Consider the following 20,416-nt stretch of genomic DNA (forward strand, 5'->3'; position numbering starts at 1 on the left):
TACTGCAAGAGGAAGTTTATGATCTCTGTTTTACAGATGGGAAAAGTCAGGGAGATTCGGTGGCCTTCCCTGGTTCACAAAGATAATGGGTATTGGGTCCGTCCTATTTCCAAGGCTCACACTTTTCCCTCTCTATCCCACTCTAAATTGCCATCCGAAAACCCCTTTGGAAATTTATTTTGCACCGTGTGTGTAATAACATCTGTACCAAATGGAAAGACCAGAAATTGAAATACTGTCATGGACATAATTAGTTGGTTTTACCTCTCGTTCCAGCCTCTTCCTACTTGTGTACCTTCCTTTATATGCTACAGAGACTGGAAAGCTAGCGTCTGCATTTCCCACAATCCCTTGAGTGTAGGATTCCGAAGGTAATTTAGTTGTTTAGCGGGCTTAGTTTGTTTTAATAGCAATGTAAGATTTTATTTGGTTCACTTTTAAATATTTATTTTTAAATAAAAATGGTATATATTAAAGGTGTATAATATGATCTAAGATATATATATATAGGCATATAGATACACACACACACACACACACACACACAGTGAAATGATGACTACTGTCAAACTAAGTATCTCCTCACGTACTTACTGTGTGTGAGTGTGTGTGTGTGGTGAGAGCCCCTAAATCTACTCTCTTGGCAAATTTCCAGTATTTGATACAATATTACTAATTATAGTCATCATGCTGTACATTAAATCTCCAGAATTTTTCATCCTGTAACTGTTCTTCTTTTAAATCTTTGACATTTTTTCTCCCATCCTTTAGATTGCCTTTTTACTCTGTCGATTGTTTGCTTAGCTATGCAGCAGCTTTCCGGTTTGATGTAATTCTGCTTCTCTATTCTTGCTTTAATTATCTGTGCTTTTGGTGTCATATCAGAGAAATTACTGTCAAGACCTAAAAGTGATTGAGTTCTGGAAGTAAGATTAACTTGCCTAAAATTAAGAGCCAGAAGTGAGGAATGTGCCACTCTTCTTCCCTGCTTCTGCTGTTGCTTTTGTTTTTGCTGTCAACCAAGACGGTGGAGACATTTGTTTTCCCACTGGCTGTATTAGAAAAGATCCCATTTTCCAGTCATTACCCTCATGAGTGATGTATCCTGAACATCTATTGTATAGGTACTGGTACAGATTGTAAGAGGTGGTGTGGCTCGAGCTCTGGCAGCAGTTGCAAGAGCTACTGAACTGTAGACTGTCCCACAGTGGCAATGCTGATTTGAGCTGAAACCAACAGTTTCCTGGTCACACATAAGGCAGCAACATCTTTAAACATCCACGTTTGAATGTGGGCTTTGGGCTTCATTCTTGCAAGCACAACATAGAATTTGTTGCTTCATCCAACCCAACAATTTTTTAAGCCATTTGATAGGCTAGAATAAACTCTTTTCTACATAAATTCACTAGAGTGGATTCCAACCATATAACTAAAGTCATTTTTTTTTTTTCACAGCTGAATCCTGAGCCATGCAGCCATTAACATTGTTACCTGGATTGTAAATATCCCTTTGTCTTAATTTTCTGCAGTGGAAAAAAAGAGGGAGAATGGGAAAAAATATCCCTCCCTGACCCATAGGAGTTCAAGTTGTATAGGACCTTCGTACCTGCATGACTCTCTACTCCCACGTTTACTGAGTATACTTCTCCACAGGGTGCCCAGGGGAGACAGCTGGTAGCATGGTCTCAGGGAGATAAACCTACACGTAATATCTTAGAAGCTATGGAATAGATATGCCGACTGTATTTAGACCTCACAAAGCACAGCAGGAGCATTAAATTGAAGTTATGAAACCAAAATTGAAAGGCTATTAGTTCTAACTTAGTCATTTCATCTAGCTATACCACCTGTGTGCATCCAAGAGTTTCTTGTTCCATTAAGGAATTCATGTTTAAATTGTGTTTGTGGGATGGGTCTGAATGTAAACCAACATTTAGTATCTGGTTCTCTTCTCTTCTGCTTCATTCAGTCATTTTTACATCTAAAAAAATGACTCAAAGTAAATAAAAAGAAAACATAAATAAGATAAAGTAGTATTTGAGTGGTGTCTACTACTTGCCACAATAACTAAATAAAAATACTTGTATTATTATTATTTATTATTACTCAAAGTCAACTCAGGACCATGTAGCAACCATTTATACCATTCCTACTCTATGCTCACCCTTACTGTGGGCTAAGAACTAATAAAACAGGATAAATACAATTAAGTCCCTGCCCCCAATCAGCTAGTAGAGAAACATATTCATGCAATTATGAAAATATATATTCAATTAATATTCCAGGTTGGACCAGAAATCTCAGTGTCATCTTGTATACTCCTCTGGAAGGAGCTGGACCACCCTGCTTTATCACATGGGCTAACATACTTTCTAATAAATTGCTATTGGATGTTCTATTAAGGAACCAATGGTTGGTTTTGCCTCCAACCCTAGCATGCCCATCTAAAAACCCCCTTAGGGACGCTTGGGTGGCTCAGTTGGTTAAGCAGCTGCCTTCGGCTCAGGTCATGATCCCAGGGTCCTGGGATCGAGTCCCACATTGGGCTCCTTGCTCGGCAGGGAGCCTGCTTCTCCCTCTGCCTCTGCCTGCCTCTCTGTCTGCCTGTGCTCGCTCGCGCTCTCTCCCTCTGTCTCTGAAAAATAAATAAAATCTTTAAAAAAATAAAATAAAATAAAAACCCCCTGAAAGCCCATTTGCTATGGGATGTCTAGGGAGCATCTTTCAGGTCTTAGCTTACTCAGAATCTTCTCTAGCCACACTTATTCATGTTTTGTAGTAAAACAGTGTTGATTAAACATAGTTGCCACTCCTCGAAGATGCCTTTGTTCTCTCAGCTCAAAGATAGGAGACCCAAGTTAGTTGTGATGGAGGTCCGCGGTGGTGGTGTCCAGCAGCAGTGGAAGGCAACTATGTATCATGTAGTGGATAAAATACTGATTTTGGACTTTGTTACAGCCCTGGATAAGGATATAATCTAAGCAGGTCAGCTTCTTAAGATCTAGAGCAGAAGGCAGGCAGTGTAGATTCCGAAGAAGAAATAGATTCTGCCCATCAAAGTCTCCTGCCTTTGCTCTTCAGCATCTACTCTTATCTTTTGTCTGTTGAAAAGTTCACACTTTCAACCTAGAAGACTAAACTTCTATCATAAGTTGATAATTTCACTACACTACCATATTTCAAACATTAGATATCACCTGTATTTTCCATAGCAGGTAGTAAGAGAAAAAAGTAGGTTCACAAAGTTATCAATTAATGTTAAGACATAGCTGCTTCAGTCCCTACTCCTGTAGGGGGTCAAGAGACTTAAAGTGCCTTCCTCCACTGCAAAGTTCATGCTCCTTTTAACCTCTGCAAGCACCTTGGCTGCAGAAGGATTTTTATACAGAAGGGTGACCTGTAGGATCTAAGGATTTGGTGATCTTATCATGTTGGGGTTGTTGCTGTTTTCCATTGAGCAGAACTATTAGACAAGGAAGTCTAAAGAGAAACCCCTGAGTTCTAACACAGTCCTTCTGAAGATGAGAAGTCATGTGAAGATTATGGGGAAGGATATTCCTGAAATAGGAAGAATCCCTTCTGAGAGGTCCATAAACATATCTTGTCTTATCTTCAATTTTCCATTTATGTCTCCAAGTGCCTGATCACCTGGTCAATCCAATAGCCTCTGCTCACAAGTCAGTTTTGACTCTCTTTTTCCATACAAAGTGAGGAGCCAATCTCTCCTAAAGTTCTACCTATTGAAATTACGTAGGGGTGCCAGGGTAGCAGAGTTGGTTAAACATCTGCCTTTGACTCAGGTCATGGTCCCAGGGTCCTGGGATCAAGCCCTGTATTGGGTTCCCTCCTCAGCAGGGAGCCTGCTTCTCCCTCTCCTTATGCCCCTACCTCCTGCTTGTGCATGTTCTTTCTCTCTCTCTCTCTCTCTCTCTCTCTCTCGTGCTGTCTCTCAAACAAATAAAATCTTTAAAAAGAAAAGAAATTACATATATATCCATTTTCACCGCTGTCTTTTGGAGCCTCCATTAAGTAAGGCTTTAGTGCAAGAGCATTTACTCCTCTCTGGGCTAGTGTACCATAGAGATACACCAGTAAGCCAGGCCCACCTTTTTTTCCCTCCTTCAGAAATTAGTCACAGGAATTCTCTGTGAGGATGAAGGTATGAGTTGAGAGGCAGCAAAGCAATAGAAGCCAATAACATGAATCTGAACCACCTGCTTATGCAGTTTCCATATGCCTCCAGGCTTCCTCAGGCCAAATATCTATTAGCCATTCCCATTTCAAAGATGTATTTTATTTTATTTGGGGGGGGGGCAGAGGGTGAGAACCCCCAAGCAGATTTCCCACTGAGGGTGAAGCTAGACATGGGGCTTGATCCCAGCCCCCATGAGATCATGACGTGAGCCAAAACCAAGAGGCAATCAACTGCGGTACACCTAGCCATTCCCTTTTTATAATAGAACGTGGCTGATCCTGTCCTAATTTGTGATTCAGCAGCTCAGATAACACTTATCAATAACACGCAGCTTGAACAACACTGTCCCACAGTCACATCACATTCCATGATCAGGCATTAGCCTCTACAAGAGCCCAGTAACAAGCTCATGAAGTACGAAGGTTGTTATTACCATCTGCAGAGGTGAGGAAATTTGCACAAAGTCACACCAATAGTTTAAGTGGCAAAGCAAGAATGCAAATCCACAACCCACGCTCTTAATCAGCACAGTATATTATCTCATCATATTTGATTTGGACTTTGAAAGATGAGTGAGTTTGGGGCAATACTATCAACTTAACATTTATTACTTGCAATATCCCAGGAAGTGTAGTAAATGCTTTTCATTTATTACCTCATTGAACCCAAACAAAAACCCTACAAAGTAGGTACCATTTTCATTACGTTATCACACAGGAGGAAATTACAACTTAGACAGGTTAAGGAATTTTCCTCACATCACAAAGTTAGTTAATGGTAAAGCGAAGATTTTATCCCATGCCTTCTGACTCCACATCAGCATGGTAATCCCTGATTGACAAAGTTGAGTAGAAAAGCATTTAGACAGAAGAGATAGACGATGACAGGATAGAGAATTAGGTTAGATTCAGTTTCTGAAGAGCCTTGAACATCAAGATAAAGAGTTTGAACTTCATCTGGTTGACAATAGGGAGCTACGGAAAGGTGTTAATTAGGAGTTACCCCTTACCCCGGACGGGGGGGAGCACCCTCTGGGTAAAAGTAGGAGAGTTAATCTGTTTAAGAGTCAAGTTCATGCCCAATCCCATCACTGCTTCTGGTTATGGTTATCAACAACAAGTCTAGGGTCCTCCTGCAAAAGCCGGGAGAAGTAAACAAAGCAGAGACCAAAATCTTCTGCTATGGGATCACAGCCCCTGTGGATTAAGAGAGGACAGTGCCAAGATCTTCAGCAAATAGTTCCAGTCTTGAGGGAGCTAACCATCTATTGGGGATTCAGTAGCTAATATTCCTGGGCACTTTTACTATTTCTGACACTGAGACTCCATATCCTCCTTGTCTAGAACTTTTAACTGTGCCTGGCTACCTGATCCTTTCGGCGGGACCAGGAAGCTGCTAAAGACTTTTCAAAGAAACAATAGGGTCAACTGACTGATGGATAGAGGTTAAAGGACAAAATAATTTCCAAAATGAATTTGCAGTTTCAAGTCAAGGTAAGCTGAAGAATGGTGCCATTGAAATGCTGGGTTGGAAGAACGGAATTCAACTGTAGACATGCCATAAACACGCTGAGCTTTAATGTGGTCCATGTGCAAATGTCCATGGGGCAGTGGGGAGTGAAGGACGTGATCCTAGAGAGATATCAGAGCTAGCTGTGGATTAGGATTGTTTTCATAGCGCAGGTCTGAGAAGCAAGGGAAAGGAAAGAGCCTTTCAAGGGTAAAAAAACATCCTACTGAGTAGATTCCTGTGGTATATCCAGTAGATAAAATGTTAGAGCACTATAGGCCTGGTTTCCCTCTTTATCTCAATTGGTTTCTTTCACTTTTGAGGCTCAGAAGAATGTGAGAGGGAGAAAAAAAAGACTAAGTTGACAGAGATAACGAGTATCACAAAGAGAATAATGCTTCCCCCAAAAAATTTTCTTCAAAAAAAATCTCAGTTATGAATTTTATCAAAGCATTTTTCTGGATTGTGTTAAAATAATAATGATCATATTTTAAAAATCTCTTATTTTTACAATAAGTATGATTATATATTATGGTAATGGAATACAGTGATCTTAGTTCTGCAGTCATTCATTCTAGAAAGATCTAATATATATTATACACATTGATTAATAATTTTTAAAGTATTATAAGATCTCAAGTTCTTAAGAAAGCGTGAGATACACCATTTACTTTTCCTTTTATAATTCAAAAGACACATCATGATTTTGCATTCCTGCCACTTATGAGACCATAAATTTTCACTGGACTGGGAATGTGTCAAAGTATGGGATTCATTGGATTTTCTGATAAAAAATTCTAGGCTATCATTTATTCTCTACCTGAGCAAAGACAAATGAGTCTGGCCACAAGAATTTCCTGAGTAGGCATAGTAATAAGTCCATTAGAAATGAAATGCATTTATAATGAAGTTAGCTTTTGCTATATCAAAGATCTTTTCAATAAGGTCATTAGAATGCTATCACTTTAAGATTTCATCTTCTGGTACCCCATTAAACACAAAAGCTCTAAGTCAAAGGCTATTGTTAATTTGACTGATTGACTGATTGACTGATTGCATTATCCTTTAAGCCATGTCTTCACTTTGATTGATTACAATCTATGACATTTAAAAATTTATCTCAGGTATAAAAAACAGAGACTTTTCAATTATTTCTACCATCTTAAATTTCCTCTGAGAGTAAGACATATCAAATGGACAAGCCTAAGGAAGCCCAAATGGGGTCCTCTCCTACTATTTGGGCAACTTTCTGCCACCCTTCCCTAGGGGGAAAAAATGTCATTTCTTTGAAACTGGGAAATGGCGCTGTTTTTCTCCTGTAGTGGAATTCTCTTTCTAATGTTTCCCCTGCCATGTAAAGCACACTAAATCAATATATGGAAACAAGAAATTTTAAATCTGTGCACAAAAACCTCAGATTATAAATAATAGATTATAACCCAAAGAACAAAATCATTGTCCACACCCACTCACCACAGAGAGACTAGAAGATTGGTGTTGGCCTATGAAATCAAAACCTTAAAGAAATCAAAACCTTAAAATTAAAACCTGTAGGTACTACAAGCAACCCTAGTTCAGTTACCAAAACAATGTACAAAAAGAATACGCAGTTCTGATCTGTGCGCTTTTGAGTTCATACTGTGCCAATCAAGACCTGCCTGTATTCAAGAAGAAGCTAAGATTTGAGCTCCGGACTGAGAAGGCTGACTCACTCTACATAATCAATTTGGGTAAATTTGTTTTCTTCTGATTTTTTTCTCTCTCTTTTTTTTTTAAGATTTTATTTATTTCTTCTCACGAGAGAGTGAGAGCGCGTAAACTGGGGGGAAAAACAGAGGGAGAGGGAAAAACAGGCTCCCCAGGGAGAAGGAAGCCTGACCTAGGACTTGACCCTAGGACCCTGAGATCATGACCTGAGCTGAAAGCAGCTGCTTAACTGACTGAGCCACCCAGGAACCTCCATTTTTTTAAATAACAATTTTATTGATTGATTGATTTCTTTCTCTTTGGCTCCTAAGAACACAGGGAGGGAAGAGGAATGAAACCAGGCAGATTGCAAGAGGCAGGATGTCCCAGAGAATGCCAGGGCCTTTAAAAATTCCTCAGGGAAAAGAGGTTTGAAAATAAAAATACCTAATAATTAAATTTGAGTTGTCTGGCCTCTAAACTTGCGTTGTCCAGTATTATAGTAGGTCAGTACTTGAAATGTGACCGGAAAGAATTGAGCTATGCGTCAAGAGTAAAATATACACTAGATTTTGAAGACTATATAAATAAGAAGAAATTATTAACATCTCATTAATAACTATTTTATTAATCACAAGGGATTATATTGGTATTTTGTATATACTGAATTAAATAAAACATACTATTAAAGTTAATTTTATTTTTTTCAACGTGGCTACTACAGAATTATTAGTTATGTAGTTGGTTCACATTATATTTTTACTGCTCCAGTAAATTTTGCTACGTACTCAAAGAGTTCACATGAGCAGATTTTGGTGAGAAACTAGCAAAAGGCATTATATCAAGGACAGCACAAGCAAGATGACATCACAAACCGAGTAATAACATACATAAGGCACAGTTTGAAGAGTTCTGCATATATTGATTTTTTTTAATCTTCATTACAATCCTGTATGTACAATGAAAGGCTTTCAAACAAGCAAACTAAGGCACAGGGAGGTTAAGTAATTTGCCCCAAAATATACAGCCAATTAGTGGTAAAAGAAGATTTGAACCAAGGAGGTCTTTCTCCAGAGTACATGTTCTTTCCTGACCTGCTTCACTGAATTACTCTTTTAGCAGCAGCAGCACTTACAATCAGAGGACCATGAGAAAGTAGGTGTCCTGAGAAACTGCAGAAATGTATAGCAAGCTGGGAAACTTCCCTATGGCCTATGATGGGCATTTGAATTAATCTTCCTAGAGCTTAATGGGCAGAACAGTATTCTCTGAAAGATGGATGACATAGAAGTTAGGTTTGCTATAGGCCTTCCATAACTCAATTAGCTTGAACACAAACTCACTCATAGTTTCTTCTTTTTTTTTTTAATTAAGATTTTATTTATTTACTTGACAGAGAGAGAGAGTGTGTGAGAGTACAAGCAGAGGGAGAAGCAGGCTTCCCACTGAGCAGGGAGCCAGATTTAGGGCTAGATCCCAGGACCCCGGGATCATGACCTAAGCTGAAGTTTGATGCTTAACCGACTAGCCACAGGTGCCCTTGTTCATAGAGTTTCTGTTTCATTTCCTTTCATTCAGAAGGCCTGACCTGTGGGCCCCACTCCCAGTATAATTATACTTTCTTATTGGTTCTCTCTATTTTCAAGCCCAAACTAAACTCTTTCTCAGCAAGCTAAGTCTTCTGGGACGTAGAGCTTTTCCTTTTCTGAGCTCCAGACCTAGCACTGTAATTTAGATCAACTGTTCCCTCACAGTTAATTGACGCACTACTTAGCCCTATTTCCCAGACTCTGGGACCTGAAATTCCATGACTAGCCTTTCTTCAGGTCTACGGTCTTCGGGGCCTTAATCTCCTTTGTTCTGCTTCGATTTTTCTGATGTAAAGCTCTTCCTTCTAAATCCATAGATGTTTTTGAAGTTCCTTATTTCTTAGAATATTGTTCCACAGCAGTACTGTCATGGGGCATAACTCTCATTCCCCAAGCAGAACATAAGTGACCTCCAGGTGGAGGCGGGACACCAGAGGACAATGTCAGCAGGAAACAAGAATTCAAAGACCAGGAAAGAACAAATGTTTTTCAAAGCAGTGGAATATTCATGCCCTGAAATCTTTCGGATATGCCCAGAGTTCGTATTAACCAGACACAATAGAAAAGTTGTGGTGAATGGAGAAAAGATTCATGTTAAATAAGCAGGGTCTGTCATAATAGGCCCTTGTCCTTCAAAACCTGGAAGACTCCTTGCATGGAACTAAGTAGGTAGATTTGAACTGCTTTTTGATGAATAAGGTTACATCTTTGTGATGGTGTGACTCATTTTCCTTAGTTACTTAAAGTACTAATACAGGGCGGCCTCATACCCTATATACTAAACAAATATTTCTTCCCCTTTGTGTTCCAATGTTAGGCATAGCCTTGTAGCATCCTATAAGCATACCACATACCCTCTAAGCCTAATAAACAAAACATAACTCAGGAGAAGTCCGTCTTCCCACAAAACTCACTTCTCCCTGAGTTGCCCCTCCCCCCCACTTCAAAGGATAACACCACAACATTTGCTATCATTGAAGTCAAAGCCTTGATTCCTCTTTTTATTCAACACCTCACTCCTAATGCACCAGCAGGTCACATTAGTTCTCCCTTCAAGTATTTCCTGAGTCTGACTGTTTCTCACCACTGGCTCCCCTACTTGGTATAACCATCCCTGCTAAATTATGAATACTTAAAATAAAAATCATAAAGTATAACAATACTGTTGAGTGAGGGAAGGAATGAGTTTCCTTATCCAGCCAACTGATGGCAAATTAGAGATGATTTTATCTTAGAACTTTCTGCTTTTACTTTTATCCTAATTGACACATAGAATTTTTTTATTTTAAAAAATTCTTCAAATTAATTAATGGTGGATATAGGAAAGTTCCAACAAGATTGTTAGTGCCAAAAATCAAGCAAAATGAGATTCTAATTGAAAACTCTTCATTTTTCATGAATTGGTGCTATAATGTGTCATAAGATTTCAAACCAGGACACACATAAACATAGAAGTTAAGGTGATATCTCTGAAGTCATATTTAAGATGAAATTTATTTTTCCTATCTCTTTTGACAAGGAATCCATTTTTGTATATAGCTGTTATGGTAATTGAAGCTGGGGAGAGTTGAATATTATAATGGGAGGAAAGATTTTATAAGGTGAAAGCCTTGGGCATGTCAAAACCCTCTGGCCGGAGACCACCAGGAACACACCTGTAGTTGAACAAAGTTGAGTGCATTGATTTGTTCCAAGAGGGAGTTAACATACCATGGGGAATTGTGGGGCTTCTGACTAGGCAGGTCTTACAAAGGTCCTATAGAATTCAAGGTTGTATTAGGTTTGTTCAATTTGTTCACGTAGTGGAAGCATATGTTGATAATATCTAAACAATCAGGCTTTTGCTCTAGATTGGATGTTGTCGGACTGCAAAAATAATTCTATAACTGCGTATCTTAATAAACCTTATCTATAAGTTGGAAGAAATGAAGCAAGGCTAAGTAAGTATTAATAAACTGGTGTTCACTCATATTAGGCTAGGGGAATATTTAATCATTTAGCTTAGACAATTGGTTTGTCTATTTTCAGATGTGATTACAGAGTGATTCTGTTTTTTTCCTGATCCAACCTGGTCACAAAATGGCCTTGTAATACCTGCTACTCTTTCTCAGTGATGCATCTACCAGAATCCTGGTCACCCCTCCTCATCCTATGAAGGCCTCAGCTCACTAGAGGCAAACTGTAAGTCTGTGGGCCAAATCAGGTCTGAAAATATGTTTTGTCTGGGCTGCCCAGAATTTTTATTTTATTTTTTATTTTTATTTATTTTTTAGAGAGAGCGTGTGTGTGCACCTATGTGGGGGTGGGGAGGAGGGGCAGAGAGAGAAGGAGACAGAAAAGCCCACGTAGGCTCTACACTCAGCATGCAGCCCACCCAGGACTTGATCTCAAGACCCTGAAATCCCACCCTGAGCTGAAACCAAGAATTGGACTCTTAACCAACTGAGCCACTCAGGCATCCCTAGGTGGTCCAGAATTTTTAATTAAATGAGTGCCAAAAATTAAAATTGGGAAAATTTACATAAATTAAGTCTAAATGTCTGGCTTGGCTGGAAAAAGTAAAAAATTCTGGCAATATTAGGTCCATATTCTTGTCTAGCAACATTCAGCTGGAGCTGAGGAACAGGTTTCATGGGCCTTGCTTCTTCATTTATGTACGTGTGATAGATACTGAAGTCTGGGGTTCTGGTTCCCTTCCTCCTCTTCTACTTCTGCCCCTATCATCCTTGCTAGTGCTTTCAGTGTCTCTGGGTGACCCATCTAACACCTTGGGGCCAAGTTTTCCTTGCTCACAAAATGATCTCTGTTCCCCTTTATCTCAGTTTCATGCTTCTATATTGCCCCCTAGCACCTTATCACCTGTAAATGCATCACCTTCAAAATCCTCCAGTAGGGAGACCTGCGTGGCTCAGTGGGTTAAGCCTCTGCCTTGAGCTCAGGTCATGATCTCAGGGTCCTGGAATTGAGCTGAGCTGGGAGCCTGCTTCCCCGGTCTCTCTGCCTGCCTCTCTGCCTACCTGTGATCTCTTTTTTTTTCTCTCTCTCTCTGTGTCAAATAAAAAACTAAAATCTTAGAAAAGAAAAAAAATTTTCCAACTCTACGAAAAAAACAAACTCTTCCAGTAACCCTTCGTGACTACGATCTCCATACCTCCAACTGCCTCACTCGATAACGCTTCACTGACCTCAGCTAGACTGAACTTTGCAATCTCGTCATTTCCCCTGTCCAATACCCTCTCTTATCTTCACTACTGCCTACTGAGCTTGGATCCCATGACTCGTCATGTCATTGACTTGCACATCATCTGCTCAAAATCCAACCAAACGCTGTTTGAACTCAGCCATCACCTTCTCTGTGCCTGCACCAGGCAGCTGAATGCTGATAGAGAAATCATACAACTGGACTAATTATACTTGAAATTCATTGAACACTCATTTACTCATCATAATGTCAGAAATTTATTACATTTCCTTAGAGTATTCTGGTTTTTGTTTTTTTTGTTTTTTTCATTTTTTACTCTCTCGTGTCAAGGCTTTCCCATCTCCCTCACCTGTCTACCTCATCGATAGCTTCACTTGAAACTCCCTAGTAGAGACTTCAAGAGGGTAGAGGTTTTATATGGTTTGGTGCTGTTGTTTAGGCCAGGAGTGGTAACTTAATTCCTGGCACACAGTAAGAACTTAATAAATATGTGCCGAAAGATTATTTTAAGGTGAATAGTTCCCACCATCAAACCCACCTACCTCTCTGAATATGTACCCATTTTTCTCTGCCTTCCCTACTGCTCAATGGAAGAAGTACCCGACTCACATGTGTTCTGCAATTTAGTCTTTCCTCATTGTTTTGAAATGCTTGATAAGTTTGATTTAATTTAAAAATTCAGGGGCATCTGGGTGGCTCAGACAGTTAAGGGGCTGCCTTCAGCTCAGGTCATGGTTCCAGGGTCTTGGGATCGAGCCCCGAATCAGGCTCCTTGCTCAGCAGGGAGCCTGTTTCTCCATCTGCCTCCTGCTCCCTCTGCTTGTGCTTTCCTGCTCTCTCTCTCTCTCTCTGACAAATTAAAAAAAAAATCTTTAAAAAATAAAATAAAAATTCATCCATGTTATCATTAGATACTTCAACATTACAGTTGTTGAAGAATGGTTACAGACAAGCCTCATAGAGAACATTTTACTATGCTAATTATAATCATCGCTAACAATTATGGCACACCCAAAGGTGCTAAGTACTGTTCCTACAGCACTTTATCTACCAACAAATTTAGCCTTCACAATAACATGAGATAGAGATAGGCACTATTTTTTTTTCATCCTCAATTAACTAAAGTACGGAGAGGCCAAGTAGCACGCACATACTCTTGCCACCTAAAAACAGATCGACACTCTAATCTGCCATGCTCCATCACCCCCTTTTTAAAAATAAAATTAGAAAGGTGAAAAATAGGTACAAACTGACACAGTGATGTAAAGAAAATTACTGAGAAGGAGAATGGAAAATAAGAGGAGATGAAAGGAGGGTGACCTTGGTGCTTCTACCTCTAAAGTCATCCCAAATCTGTCCTTTTCTTCTCTTCTCCATAGCCACCACCCTACCCCAAGCCACCACCACTTTTCACCTGGGCAATTGGCAGTAGCCATCCAACTGTTCTCTGAGATGCTTTCCTCTCCGCAGAGCTGCCACAGTCACCTGTCTAAAACATGCACCAGATCATCAAAAGACTTCCACTGCATTTAGCATAAAACCCAGGCTTGTCACTGTGGTCCATCAAACACTACATATTCCGGACCCTGCCCAGGTTTCCAACTACATCTCATCTAAATATCCCAACTGCCACTGAGGAAGGAGCCTGCTTTCAACTCCTAGAACACACCACCTTCTTTTCTGAGTTAGGACCTTGGCCTGGAATGTTCTTCCTCTTGGCTGGTTCTTTTGGCTCTCAGCCCAAAATGTCACCCATGCCAAGAGACATTTCCCAAGCATCCTAAACACAGTAACCTCTTCCCTCAAGTTACTGCTTGTCATGTGACTCTTTATTAGCTCTAGAATATTTAGTGTTATCTCTTTTTCTGTCTCTGTATCCTAGGCATCCAGAACAGTGTTTAGAGTGTGATTGGTACTCAGTAAATATATATTGAATAATAAATGAAATGAGATATTGTATGTAAAATTCTTAGCACAGTTCCAAGGTTCTTACATGTATGACACTGGCCAGCAATTGACCTGTCATTGATGTCCTAGAAGAAGCCAGACTAATTTCTCAGTATATCTTTTATTTTTAAATTGTTCTCATTAAGCCTAAATCTTCAAGTCTCACTGCTCTTAATTTTTTAGTGGTTTATGAAGGAAGTTGCCCAGTTCCCTTAATCACGAGCTACCTGTTGTTTTTATTATTTTTCTTTCTGTTTATAATTTACTGAAATCTATTTTCAGGAGATGGAATCTTCCTGTGACCATCTCTGCAAATACCTATAAATGATGGTGAAAAACAGATCCCTTAGTTGGTCATTTCAAAAATATTTGTTTTGGGCACCTGGGTGGCTCAGTGGGTTAAGCCTCTGCCTTCAGCTCAGGTCATGATCTCAGGATCCTGGGATGGAGCCCCACATCAGGCTCTCTGCTCAGTGCAGAGCCTGCTTCCCTGCCCTCTCTCTGCCTGCCTCTCTGCCTACTTGTGATATCTCTCTCTCTCTCTCTTAAATAAATAAATAAGTAAAGTCTTTAAAAAATTTTGTTTCAATTCAGGAAGAGTTCATATGACAATACCCTTTCTTTCAAAATGCTTTTTTTTTTTTTGAGAAAACCAGAAATAGTCATTTCCATTCAGAATAATTTTGGTTATCCATAAATGGGTACTTGGGCACTAAGAGAGTATCTATAAAGAATGAGTAATGTTTGCTTGAAGTCCCCTCATCAACTCGTACATTTTAAAAAATGAAATGATAAGCTCTTTCAGTTTAGGGTAAATGCAAACAACAGAGCTCCTCTAAGTTGTCCAAGATTATATACCTGAGTCTTTATTCATTCCCACAATTCTTACTTACCCAAACATTTTATGATTTGAGGGAAACACCATCAGTTTTTCAAGTGCTATGTCTATGAACTCAAAGTTTACTTAAAATCTACAATATAAAGTAAATAGGATGATTTAATGGTCTAGTTCATCCAGTTCATCCATTATATGCAGGATAACTAAATATGTAGGAATTTGTCCCACATGTTAAATTCATGAAAATTAAGGGATTACACAGACTTTCTTTGGGGGTCATTGCCATTCAGCTTGTAGCTAATAGGAACTGTGGGAAGAGCTCTCCATCTCCCACAAAGACACTTTTTTGTATTTTTGTTATACAGATTAAATAATCTAGATCCTTTTCTCATTCATTCAGTGTTTTAATTATCCAGTTATTACCCTGGCTCCCTTTTAGGCCACTGAGTAATGCAAAGCTACACAATACCAAAATTCTCCTGCCCATACTTTCTACTCAAGGATGGTATCTCTGACGGTGGCAGCAGATTCCAGAATCAGTTCCTTCCCTTCTTGGTTCCTTTATAGACACTTGTTGGTTTGGGGGCAATAATCAGTATTGGGACTACCCTGTCATCCACTACCATGCTAAGTCAAGAAGTAAATAAACTTTTATTGTTAAAAGAATGAAACAGAGAAGAAATAGAAAAAAAAAAAAAAAAACTCTTTGGGGGCGCCTGGGTGGCTCAGTGGGTTAAAGCCTCTGCCTTTGGCTCAGGTCATGATCCCAGCGTCCCGGGATCGAGCCCCGCATCAGGCTCTCTTCTCAGTGGGTAGCCTGCTTCCTCCTCTCTCTCTGCCTCTCTGCCTACTTGTGGTCTCTGTCTGTCAAATAAATAAATAAAATCTTTAAAAAAAAAAAACAACCTGTTTTTGGATTTCAATAGGGAAGATGTATTGCTCTGGGGAAAAAAAAGTAAATGTCCAATGATACTTGTAGCTTCTCTAAAACTAGAAAAAGTATAGCAGGAAAGAATTCTCTGCATTGGAAAACAGTTTCTTGCAGAACTGGAGTTGTGTTGTTGCATTTCTATTTGTGATAATCAGAGTGTCCTTAACCAATGAGCTTCCTCCTAGAAGGGTTGAGAAAACTAATTGAACCCACACTAGGAACAACACTGAGAACAGCAGAAGCAAGAAACAGGAAGAACATACACAATAGGCAGTTGCTATTATTAATGGGTGATGGGAGAAAGGAAGTCTCTGCCTGGTGGTAGGTCTGTTTAGCATTCTAGACAGTGCAATGACCACCAGCGACATGGCGGGGGTTGAGAGCAGCCGCCCACTTTTGATTAATGATCTCAGACAGGGAAACAGTTTGTACCCATGTCCTGCAGTGTGTAAGGGGGGAGATTCGAGGGGTTACCTTTAATTTTCAAAGCCTTAGCTACCTCTGACTCGATTTGCATGGTACCAGTGTATTAAAATTAATGGAGAATTTTTGTTTTCAAGCAGCTGCTCTGGGGATTTGAGTTTTCAAAGATCTATTTGTGGCTTTATATGACTAGGACATTAGTTGCCTAGATATTTGCAGTCCATTCTCATTGTCCAAGATGAAACTCTAGTCATATGAGAGAAAACAAATAAAAATGGTTATTTGGAGGCATATTTTTTTCCAACTTTAAAGATTTTATTTATTTATTTGACAGGCAGAGATCACAAGTACGTGGAGAGGCAGGCAGAGAGAGAGGAGGAAGCAGGCTCTCTGCTGAGCAGAGAGCCCGATGCGGGGCTCGATCCCAGGACCCTGGGATCATGACCTGAGCTGAAGGCAGAGGCTTTAACCCACTGAGCCACCCAGGTGCCCCTGGAGGCATATTTTATCAAAGTGTAGAAATCACATGCTTTTCTAATCACCTTCTTCTTCACCAGATGCTTCATTCATTTCTTCCCTTCTCGTAAGCCAAGATTCAAGAAACTGTGGACCTCACTCACTAACTTCACTGCCTTGCTTTTTTGCTTCCTTCATTCTATAATCCAATATTTTTTTTCAGCTTTCACCAAGATGCTAAACTGGCAAATGTTACCAGTCACCAATAAACCTTTCAGTCATTATCTCTGAGGCTGCTATCCTGCCCCTTTTGCTCCCATGCATTTCTCCCTTTCCTTAAACCCTCTGCTCCCTAGACTTCTGTCACCCACTCTGGATTTCCTTCTACTTCTTTAACTGTTCCTTCCTGATCTCTGTTAGTTTCCCCATTTCTGCCACTTGTTCTTCCTAACTTCTTTAGTCAATCATTCCAAACCCTTTTTATTGCCTTGAACAGCACTTTTGCAAAAAACAGTTATAGGTTGTATTCTGAGGTCTGTCCCTTTCTCTGAGCTCAGACCTGAATACCCAATCATTATGGTATGAGGATACCCCTACAAGGTTGTGATTGTCCCATGTGATTGTGCCATAGGCATCTCATCCTCTGCATATGAGAAAAGAAATCCATCGCTTTTTGTCCTCTTTTACATCCAATTTCAATAAATGATACCAAAATTGACCCAGTTATCCAAGACAGAGACCTAGGAAATTTGTTGAAGCTGCATGTTACCTCTCCTGATCCTCTCCATCATTGCTTCATACATACCTCTGATGAAGTGCAAACAAAACCATCGAGAGTTGCTGATTTTACCTGCAAAAGAGTTCTACTCCCCTACCTCCAGTGGGGAAAAGACAATCAGTAGATCTGAACGCCAGGTAACGCAGATGTTCGAATTATTTGAAAAAGATTTCAAAGAAGCTGTTATAAAAATACTTCAGTGAGCAATCATTACTAAATTTTTTGTGATGTATCAGTTGCTGAAACATACATGTTGAAATCTGCTGTGAATGGAGATTTGTCAACACTTTGAAGAAATGCCAGTATAAAGAACTGCAAACCTATAAAATCCATGACAGTTCCTCAGCCTTTTCTTGTTTATTATGACCTTGACACTTCTGAAGAGCCCTGGTCAGTTATTCTATATTTTATTCCTTAATTTTTTCTGATATTTTCTCATAATTCATTGGAAGTTGTACACTTTTGGCATGAATATCACCAAAATGGGGTCTGTTCCTTGGTGCTGCCTGCGGAGGTGGTGGCCATCTGTTGCTGGGCATCATGGCTGCCCTCAGACCTTTGGTGAAGTCCAAGATCATTAAAAAGAGGACTAAGAAGTTCATCCAGCACCAGGCAGACTGATACGTGAAAATCAAGTGCAACTGGCGGAAACCCAGAGGCACTGACAATTGGGGGTGCAGAAGATTCAAGGGCCAGATCTTGATGCCCATCATTGCTTATGGGAACAACAAGAAAACAAAGCATATGTTGCCCAGTGGCTTTCAGAAGTTCCTAGTCCAGGGTGCCTGGGTGGCTCAGTGGGTTAAGCCGCTGCCTTCGGCTCAGGTCGTGATCTCAGAGTCCTGGGATCGAGTCCCCCATCGGGCTCTCTGCTCAGCAGAGAGCCTGCTTCCCTCTCTCTCTCTCTCTGCCTGCCTCTCCATCTATTTGTGATTTCTCTCTGTCAAATAAATAAATAAAATCTTTAAAAAAAAAAAAAAAGAAGTTCCTAGTCCACAACGTCAAGGAGCTTGACGTGCTGCTGATGTGCAACAAATCTTACTGTGTAGAGATTGCTCACAATGTCTCCTGAAGGACTGCAAAGCTACTGTGGAAAGAGCAGCCTAGCTGCCAGTCAGAGTCAGCAATCCCAATGCCAGGCTGCGCAGCAAAGAAAATGAACAGACAGCTTGTTGTACACATCATATTCGTGTTAATAAAACTACAAAAAAATATATCATCAAAATGGTATACCTTTATTTTTCACTTTGTACTTAATATCTTTTGTGGGGAAAGGGGTACTGTGAAAATATCCTGTTTCTCCTCCAACATTAGACCACAAATTTTAGCATCGATGGTTTGTTTTGGGCTGTAATAATTATTACTGTGGTGTTGTCGTGAAATTTTTTTTATTCTTCCCATTTCTTCAACATTTATTCATTGGAATTTTGTAAGGAAGAACTTCCCCTTCTCCCTTATTTATTTACTGAATAATGTATTTTTAACAGTATGAATTTTAATTTTATTCTAGAGTTATAACCTAATACTGTTATTATTTTGTTGTTGTTCAAAGTGTTCCAGCTTTGGCCAGTGGGAGCTCTTTCAGATTGGCTCCATTGTTTTTCAACATCTTTCCCCTCCATCCTTTTTTGAGTATTTCTTTACTATCACTGTAAGATACCTTAGGATCGAGATACCTTACAATCACCTTATATGTTTCATGCCTCTGTCCTGAAATCAAGTACTTCTTCCCCAGGAGAATGACATATAGAAACCAAGATCTGGGTGCTAGACGCAATCATTAGTATTAAGGTGTCATTGATCATAGATGCTCTCAGCAGACAGGATTTAGTTATATGTGTGCACACATGCGCGCATACACACACACGCAGCTGTGGATACACACAGAGCAAATTTATTTCTGTATCTAAGTATTTGCATACATATATTAAAAAACAATGTGTTCATACCAATGCCTCAGATTCCAAAGTATTTTTTCCAGCCTGCCTCCTTTCTTTAGTTGTAACTTTGTTCCCCAGCAGTGAGAAATCTGGCTCACCTTAGTTAAAATATATTTACTTATTTAATGAACCTCGCCATATAAAGTAGAATAGCTAATCCACTCTCTGCGAGAAATATTTACTAACTACAGCATTGGACTTTTGTACAATTCTTCTTGTCTTTACCCAGTGAAAATAGAGTCTTCCAAAATAACTTCGTAGTTCCCTATTCTTCCACCTCTCTCAGTACGGCTCTGCTCATTTGCAAGTCAGGAAGTTTATTGGTTATGATTTGTATTTCCCTTTGGGTTCTTTTCACATTCTGGTGGGATTTTTTTGTGTTTGTGTTTGTTCGCTTTTAGGTTGTTGAGTTTTTTGTTTTTTAATTTTAGCTTACATACAGGAAAATTCACTCTGTATACAGGTTCTGGGTTTGTTTGGTTTAGAGAAAGAGAGCAGGGGGAGTGGACAGAGAGAGAGAGAGGCAGGGGGAGTGGACAGAGAGAGAGAGAGAGAATCTTAAGCAGGCTCCATGCTCCGCAATACTGAACCACAAGCCTAAGATCACGACCTGAGCCAAAATCAAGAGCCGGGTGTTTAACCGACTGAGCCACCCAAGTGCCTCGTGTTCTGGGTTTTGACAAGACACAGACTTTTGAGTTCATCACTATAGTCATAATACAAAACAGTTTATCACCCCCAGAATTCCCTCATAAGAAAGCATTTTTAGAAGCATCAAATTTTAAAAAGTAAAACGACTAATAACCGTAAATAAGACCATTGAAAATTAAACTTCATAACCTGGCAATTCACAAATCTTTACCCCTGGGGCTAATAATACATTATATGTTAATTTTAAAAAATTAAAAATTTAGGGGCTTCT

This window comes from Mustela erminea, chromosome 16 (genome assembly GCF_009829155.1).
Source record: "Mustela erminea isolate mMusErm1 chromosome 16, mMusErm1.Pri, whole genome shotgun sequence".
NCBI classification, from domain to species: domain Eukaryota; kingdom Metazoa; phylum Chordata; class Mammalia; order Carnivora; family Mustelidae; genus Mustela; species Mustela erminea.